Genomic DNA, 9,098 nt, shown 5'->3' on the forward strand with positions numbered 1-9,098 from the left:
ACTCTGTGCGACCCCATAGATGGCAGCCCACCAGGCTCTGCTGTCCCTAGGATTCTCCAAGCAAGAACACTGGAGTGGGTTGCCATCTCCTTCTCCAATGCATGAAAGTGAAAAGTGAAGTTGCTCAGTCGCTCAGTCGTGTCCAACTCTTTGCGACCCCATGGACTGCAGCCCACCAGGCTCCTCTGTCCATGGGATTTTCCAGGCAAGAGTCCTGGAGTGGGTTGCCATTGCCTTCTCCAAAGAGGAGAATAATGAAGGTCAAAATGAACGCATTGAAGGACTCATCCAAGGTCACAGATGAAGAGTCTTGGCCCTAGGTCTTCTCTTTTCTGGTGCGGGCTCTTCTCTCTGCCTCTTTCTTATAATGCAAGGAAGCAGTATGTTCTCAGTGACCCAAATTCAAGCATTGTGCCAGATAACCAAGATGGTGGCCAAAAGGATGAAGGGAGAAAGAAGGTCAGCAACTAGACTTGGTTAAGTGAAGGTGGACCTGCTTTAACCAGCTCAGACAGCTGGGCGGTGGCTCACAGTGGCTGGTAGCCACTGCTAAGCAAAGGAGGAAGAGTACCAAGGCTTGAGTGTATACAATCCCCATATTCAGAGACCCTCTTAGGAGGTTTCCTTTGCCACTCTTTTTGCTGCTCTAGGTTGTTCCAGACATTTCCTTTCATCCTAACTCAGCTTTATGTAAATATGTATGCCATAGGGACTTCTTCAGTTGTAAAGGACAGAAATTCCACTCTAATGGACTGAAGGGGAAAAAAAGCACCAAGTGGGGGTTATCTGCTCATATAACTGGCCAGTTCACAGACTACATCCTACTTCAGGTATGGCTGGATCCAGAGTTTTGAGCAATGGCAAAAGATAGCCTGTTTTCTCTGCCTCTGTGTGTGTGTGTTCCTCTATTTTTCTTTCTCTCCCCTCCCTCATCTCCCTCTGTTTTCCTCAGTGCTGGCTTTATTCCAAGGCAGGATCTCTCCTCTCTCCCACCAGAGATAGTTGCTGGCTGGACCAGACTGATAGTCTGCTCAGTTAGCAGTACCAGGCATCAGCCCGTGTCACTTTACTCATCACACTTACCCAAGTTGCAGGAAAGGCTCTCATGGTCTTTACTGTGTTCTATGCCTGAGCCCAAACCCATCATAGCAGCCAGGGGTTTTCCCTGAGCTCTGATCGGCAGGCCTGCATCATACACCCACCCTCAGAGTGTATGTGGTAGGGGTGGGGGAGGTGTTTATGTCAACACCATCCCAACTAAAGGAACTGAGAATGGGGGTAGAGGTTACCCACAAACGAAATCAGGGTGATGTGTAGACACTGACAACAGATATCTACTACCGCATATATGTATTTACTTCTATTTAGTTAATTTTACACAGCTCATCAAGTCACATGGCTCAAAATTCAAAAGGTACAATTCAAAAGGTACAAATTAATACACAGTGAAGTCTCGTTCTGATCCTTCTCCTAGCCACCGGGTCACCTTTCTGTGGCAGCCGCTAGTACTGGGGTCTTACCTTTCTCCACAGACCCTGCATGGATATACAAGCCAATCTGTAAACCGGTCTCTGCCCCTCCCCCGCATGCCCTTTGTACACAAATGGCATGCCTTCTGTCCTAGGGTCTGTGACTCTAGGTGTTTATTCTGTGGTTTAGGGGAGCAGTTTGACCCCGGAGGAGACCTGCCTCAGTTGCCCTCCCTCGTCCCCTTCCCACTTCAACTCCATCCCCACCAAAAGGCCAGGCCAGGCTGGAGGGGCTGCAGGGAGGCCAAGGAAGAGTACCTGGCTGGGCTCCACAGAGCTTCCTGCCAGCTGTCTTGGAGCCATTTGCTCCCTGAGGGAGGAGTTACAAGGAAATGCCACCTAACAGGGCGGTGCATCTCCATATAGGGTATCCCGGCCTGCCTCCGACCTGACCCTTCCTTCCAGGCCAGCAGACCAGGTGCAGGTCTCGGTGGTGGCCCCGCCCCCTGAGGAAGTGGGCCAGAGGGATTGGCTGAGCAGGGTTCTGATGGGAGGAGCAGTGCAGGGGAGGGGCAAAGAGAGAGGGGTCCGCTGGCCCAGAGCAGCCGTGGAGAGGGCAGAGGGCCAACACACTCCTGACCTTGGCGTCTCCTGGAAACAAGGCCCACCCTCAGAGTGGCCTTCATAATCGGCACGCCCCCTTTCAACACATCCGTGATAGGGGCTGGGCTTTGATGCTGGTTAAGGGTCAAACTTCCATAGATGCTTTTTAACAGGAGCCCATTTAAATCTTACAACCGGTCTAGGAGGTAGGGAGTGGCCTGATTCCCTTTTTACAGGTAAGGCAATGAGCTTTAGCTGGGAGTACCGTGCGAGGATGTAGACCTGGGTCTGGGCTGTACCACTCGGCCTCCTGAATCACCACCATTCCCCTCATACCCGGCTCCCGCGTCCACCCCTGCTTGGAAGCCGTTTGGCAAAATCAGAAGCCTGAAAATGGCCAATCAAGAGAAAGGGATGCTTCAACCACACCTGTTGATGCTGGAACTCAAGGCAGGTTTCCCAAAAGGACAGGGACAGGTCCTCCACTTCCTCCCTGTGACCTCAGTGGCGTGGGGAGGCGGGGAGCAGCGTGGGTCATGGCGGTTAACCGTTGTCATAATTCTCTCCCCTGGAGCAATGAACTCGGTCTCCCTCCATCTGTGTGGGAGGAATGTAATCCAGTTCTGCTTGGAACTCAGAACACATAGTGATGCCTTTTTCCTTTTGTGGTCAGGAAATGAGTTTTGCTCTGTTTTTCACTCGGGGGCTTATTATGCAATTGCTTAAAATATGCAGCGGGATGCAGATATTTATATGAGGATGTTGAAATGATGACTTTTTAATGGAAGCAATCTAATTATGCCATATCTCTGCCCTTTTCATTTTTTAAAAAATTATTCTTACGGTGTTTGAAAGAAGCAGAAATGTTTGGTGCATGCGTCTGGGTTGTGTTTTTGTTTTTGTTTAGGATATGTGGTTTTAATCTCCCAGACTGTTTAAATGAATTGCAAAGGAAAAAAAAATCCAAAAAGTATATGGCTGTGATTTAACAAGATAATTAGCAGCTGCACTTTATAACAAAATCTAAGACAATTATCACTTCAGGAGGACCCAAAGGAATCCCAGCTGCTGACATCCTGGTTCTCTGCCATAGGCAATGACATCATAACTGCTCCAGACAAAGGGGAGGTGGTTTCTGGTCACTGTGATGTCACTTGCTCCAACAGACAGTCCCAGACAGCTGGAAGACAGGTGGCTGCTTCCTAGGACGTGAAAGAGGACAATGGACACCAGAAGGACATCAGTTAATTACCAGCCCAAACCCCATCCCCGCTGCCTACTGATGGTGTCCATCTTCTTCCCCTACTCTTGCAGTACCATCTTTTGAGAAGTCAAATCATTTGCTCGCCTCCTCTCCAAGGCCTCATTTCTCAATCTTTATCCCAGTGAATCCAACATTAGTGGCTTACTGAGCCTTAACAGTCAAGTTTATCACTTAGCCAAAATATGTCCCTTCAAAGATGAGAATTCCTAAGTTCCTTCGGACAGCAAGTCAAAGCTAGCTTGAGAAGATTTGTATTTTCATGTCAGTGTTGCTTTCTTTGACTCTATGGGAAACAATGTATCAACCTAGGCTCCCAAATACTTTCAGAATCAAAGAACAGAGCCCTCTGATGCAGCATCATCAAAGTCCATGTAGTGAATAGGAATTTGCCATTGGTTGAATTTTATACGTAAAATTGAGTCATAATGGGCTCATTCCATGATTATCAATTCCAGTAAGTGTTTAAATGCATTGTAGGATAGTCTGCAATGCACTTAAATATTGAACTCACGGTCAGTCTTTTGATGGTTCCAAAGGATCAGGAGAGCAGATCTGATTTCCTTGTAAACTGCAGGAGTCACAGACCAGCCGGCTGATTCTGGTTATAAACAACCAAATGTGTGTCTACACCCCCACCCATTCATGAAACTATAAAGTGGCAGCCAAGGCCTTGAACGTCACAGTGCCAGATGACATTCTTGGTGCCCAGGTGGGAATCTGTCTTCCCTCCTTTGACAGATAAACCACAAAAAGATGAGGACTTGTTCTTGTTCTTGCTCAATCCCCCCTAGTCCTGAAAGCCATCTCCCTTGCAGCCAAGTTACACACTGGGGGAGGATAAGAGGGCTCAGAACATCTTTCCTCCCAGGCTCAGCTAGAAGGCATCTGGGTACACAGGAAATGAAATGAGACTTGAATAGCCCCAAGAAAGCCACCGACTGTCACGTCTCACTTAAACACTGATGCTGGCTAGCCCTGAGGTAGCGACCACAGACCTGCCCAGAGTCCAAGGGGCTAAATGTGCAGCCCCACACAGCAGATCTTTGGCCCAGTGCCATTCTCAGCCTTCTAGAAAACTTCCTCCTTCCTTTATGGAAAACAGGTGTCCATGTCTTCATGCATTAGGCTGGATGTCAGACAGGACCCTGGGCTGACGGGCTGTTTCTGTTATCTCTTGCTATTTAATAAACCACCCAACCTTAGTGGTATAAACAATAACCATTTTAGTATGCTCCTTATTCAATGGGCCAGAAATTCAGACAGGGCACCACTGTGGTGGCTTGACTCTGCTCTGTGATGTCTGGGGGCCTCAGCTGGGAAAACTTGAATGGCTGAGGGATGACTCAACAACTGGGGGCTGGAATCGTCTGAAGGCTCCTTCACTCACGTGTCTGGCGCTTGGGCTAAAATGACTCAAAAGCTGGGCTCAGCTGAAACTGTTGATGGGCCCACCCACATGTAGCCTTTTCGTGTGGATCGGGCTTCCTCATACCATGGCAGCCAATAGCCACACTTCTCACATAGCAGCTTGGAGTTCCGAGTGTTCCAGCAAAGAAGGCAGAAGTTGCATGGCCTCTTATAACCCAGTCACACAGTTAAGTCACAGAGCATCACTCTTGTAGTGTTCTTTTGGTTGGAGCAGTCACAAACCCACCCAGATTCAAAGGGAGTGGTCATAGAACCCATGACTTGATTAGAAGAATGTCAAAGGCTTTGCTGCCATGTTTCACAACCACTAGGAGGCTGACTTCTGCATGGTGCCCACTTTCACCTTGAGCCAGGTCTTCAATGGCACTTGAATGCTAGGGCAACGTTTTTCCATGAGGATCAGTGGCGTTGTTGTTGTTCAGTCGCTGAGTTGTGTCCGACTCTTTGCGACCCCATGGCTTCCCTGTCCTTCACTATCTCCCGGAGTTTGCTCAAACTCATGTCCATTGAGTCAGTGATGCCATTAGGGCAACACTTAAGATGAGCAGGAGAATGGAGGAGAGGAGGGTGAAGTGCAACACTTTGGTTTCTTTTATCAACATCTAATTATTTCCCCTCATTTCTGAGGGCATATGAATTTCCCTCAGACCCTCCCCCTTGCCGTTTTCTTCCAAAGTAGATGGAAAAGGATAAGCCATGTGACAGCCACATTTTGAGTGCAGAAAATGTGGCTGCTGTGGGGGGAGAGAAGGGCAGGAGACCTGCCTGGAGAAAGCAGGTTTCTCGGTGGGCCAGGGGTAGCAGAGATCTAGACAGGAGGAGTCCTGCTCAAGTTGGAGGTACAAAGCCATTTCACTTCCTTCCTTTCTTCTTCTTTTATTATTTATTTATTTTTTTGCTTGCACTGTACGACATGCAGGATGTTAGTTCCCTGACCAGGGATCGAACCCACACCCCACTGCATGGACAGTGCAGAGTCTTAACCACTGAACCACCAGGGAAGTCCCTCCTTCCTCTCTTCTGACCCTCAAAGCCTGACTGCATACCAGGTTAGCCCATGACTCCCTCCCAGGGCTTCTGTCCTGAGAAGGAGAGTGTGACTATAGAATGCGATAGAGTATCTGAGATGACAGCCAGAGTTCTTGGCAAGGCAGGGCTCTGGGGTGTTTGCTTTCCACTGCAGCCCCAGGGGTGCACCTGGTGGCCCACCTGGGCTTCTAGAAAAGCATTCAGTGTTTCTACAGACCCTTCCAGGTGTTGAGATAGGCAACAGGGGAGGGATCCCAAATCAGGCTTGGAAGGGACCTTCTGGCCCAGGGACCTCACCCACATCCTTTTCACAGCCCAGGGTCACCAGTGTGTCAGTGGCTAAGCTTGGTCACCCTGCCTTTCACCTGGGGCAGGGCAAGGCGGATGTCCACAGAGGACTGACTGCCAGGGGTTACACTCAGGAGAAAGGCACTAATCGCCAGCGTTTAGCCACTCCCACTAGCCCCCTCTGAGACTCTGGGCAGCTCTGGGCCTGCTGGGCGGCTCCTGCCCACCCCCAGCCACCCGCAGAGGCGCCCCAGGCTGCCAGGGCCACGTCACCATCACCGTCTCCGCAGCCTGCGGTCTGCCCGGCTAATGGCAGCGGCTGCAAGGGGAGCGAAGCCTCGGTAATTACAGCGTCAAGGAATCACAAATGACATTAGAAGCATTAGACCTGGCACGGCTGCCTCCGGAGAGGTCGCTGGGAGGAGGCCGGGGCGGGGGGCCAGGGGCCGGGAGACAGACTCGCCTCTGTCTCACCCCACCCCCTGTGCTCCCAGCCGGGCTGAGATGACAATACCAGGATTCACGAGTCCTTCGCAGAAACCACGTCGGCCGCCAGTCTCGTGTGTGTCAGCGAAGATAACAGATGTCTTTCACGGGGAAATAATTGCCTGAAACACAACTGGACAACCCCCCAGGAGATTGCATTAGAGGGAGGGAGCCTGGCTTCAGGGGATGGGGGGTGACCTAGTAGGCAGCCCCCTCCCCAGTTCCCATGATCCTTTGACATCCTAATGAGCTGAGCTGGCCCGGAAGATAATTATTATGTCAGCGGTGCCCGCCTGCCCCTCTGGCCAGCCTGACGGGGGGCGATGGCAGTGGGGCGGGGCTTTGGGGGGTGGCGTGGGGATTTGTTGCTGAAGGAATCCCCCAGGGGCGGAGAAGGGAGGAATGGAGGGAAGGTCCAGGCCAGGATCAGTTACCATCTTTCAAAGCCTGAGAAATGGGTCCGAAGTGGAAAGACTGCCTTTGGCCCAAGCTGACACCAGTAGGTGTCACTATAAGGAAAGGCGGGGCCCCGGGGGCTGTCTGAGGACTGTGCTGGTAAAAATAGAGCTCGCCTGTGTTCCCACTGCCAAGTCGCCAAGCCTGGTGATTTATAAGGCTGGGAGCAGACGTGTGTGTAAATGTTTTTGCGTGCGAGATGTGTAGCCAACCGCGGGCTGGCTCTTTCTAACTTACAAGGAGAGAGCGAGGGAGGGAGGGGAGGGGAAAGAGCGCAGGCAGCCAGGGTGGGAAGCACATGGACCACTTTTATGTAACACTCCTCTGATACACGCCGCAGTGGGGATTTATGCTGTCTTTGAAGTAAATTGCATCCCGGTGCACCATAGCATGAAAGTTAAGATTTACCATGGCTGGGACCTCCGAGACCCTGCTGGAAGCTAGAATAATTAGCACAGCATTTGGCTGCCTCTCCTCCCGCTCTGCGGGCGGTGACAGGAGTGGCACTAATAGATCTTCCAGGCCTGGGCCCCGTGTGTTTGTTATGGGGTCCACGGCGGTGGCGGGCCAAGAGGGCTCTGGTCAACTGGGGACTTGGAGGCAGGGGAAGGGGCTGGGACTGGCCCTATTGCTAGGAACTGGGGGTCCCACTCCTCCTGGAGGTGCTCCTCTGTCAAAGGGAGGGGTTGGGCCACCACAAGTGCTTCTGGAACCCAGGGAGTTCATCTATAAACAGATTCCAGTGCCAGTCTCCTGGCTCGCTACAGGTGGGCGTCCTGGGGTGCCCGGCCAGTCTGGGGATCTGCCGGGTTAGATCAGCTCCGGGATTCAGTGGTTTTCAGAAGACAGGACCTGAGTCCCCCACCAAGTCCTCCCAACTCTGCTCCTCCCCTCCCCCTGCTGCAGGCACCTTCCTCGGGGGCCTTCCCCAGATCCTTCCCCAGATCCTCAATCTTTCATGCTGCAACATGAAACATGAACTTGATCAGCAAATCCTGAGCCCCGTAGGGAGACTCTTAACAGCTGCCTGGTTACCCCATCTCTACTGCTAACCAGCTGTGTGACCTTGGGCAAGTCGCTGCCCTTTTCTGGGCTTCAGCTTCTATTTGTGTATCCTGATGGGCTTGAATGTTCACCAGATCATCTTGAAGGACCTCCTAGAATATTCTGTGATATAGATGACTCTCTTCCTCCCCAGGACACCTGCATGGAACTCTAAGGAATCAAAATGCAGAAGCAATGTCCAGTTATGGGGTCCCAGGCTCATGATAGAATGCTGGTAGGGGGAGTAGGGACCAGCCAGCACTGCTCATTGCAAAGATACAAATGCCTATTCAGCAAAGGCTTTCCTGAGATGGCAGTGAGGTCATATGATCAGTTATCATTCCACAGAGCAGAGCAGTTTCCCAGGACCCCTGGAGACTCGACTTCATAATATAATCAGAAAGTAACACTGGATAGCATTTTCCAAAGCCCCCATCTGATTCTCACAATGTTGGTTTATGCTTGCTAATAAAATTGTCCCCATTTCACATCTGGGAAAACTGAGGCCCTGGGAAATCGACTAGCCTCAGGGAATCAAAGCAATGTTAAAGAAAGAGAGGTTTTGAACTCAAAACCACGTGTGAGTGCAAATCTCAACTCTGCCACACTAGCTGGGTAAACTAGGGTAAAGGGGAAACTCTCAAGGCCTCAGTTTTGTCATCAGTGAAATGGGCATTAACTGGACCTAAATGAGGTCAAGTAAGGGCTCACTGAGCTGCTGCTGCTAAGTTGCTTCAGTCGTGTCCGACTCTGTGCGACCCCATAGACGGCAGCCCACCAGGCTCCCCTCCCTGGGATTCTCCAAGCAAGAACATTGGAGTGGGTTGCCATTTCCTTCTCCAATGCGTGAAAGTGAAAAGTGAAAGTGAAGTTGCTCAGTCATGTCCGACTCTTAGCGACCCCATGGACTGCAACCTACCAGGCTCCTCCATCCATGCAATTTTCCAGGCAAGAGTACTGGAGTGGGGTGCCATTGCCTTCTCCGAAGGGCTCACTGAGCTAGCACACCCAAAAGGGATACACAGGTCAGC

The 9,098-nt window shown here is 51.1% G+C and overlaps 1 long non-coding RNA gene across 1 annotated transcript; it reads left to right on the forward strand.

Moving 5' to 3' along the window:
- Nucleotides 1-2,084: 2,084 nt before the first annotated feature.
- On the forward strand, nucleotides 2,085-3,517 carry LOC123331842. Its single transcript, XR_006548640.1, has 2 exons — nucleotides 2,085-2,308; nucleotides 3,166-3,517. It is a non-coding gene; the product is annotated as an uncharacterized LOC123331842 (long non-coding RNA).
- The last annotated feature ends 5,581 nt before the right edge of the window (nucleotides 3,518-9,098 follow it).

Source organism: Bubalus bubalis, chromosome X (genome assembly GCF_019923935.1).
Source record: "Bubalus bubalis isolate 160015118507 breed Murrah chromosome X, NDDB_SH_1, whole genome shotgun sequence".
Taxonomy (NCBI): domain Eukaryota; kingdom Metazoa; phylum Chordata; class Mammalia; order Artiodactyla; family Bovidae; genus Bubalus; species Bubalus bubalis.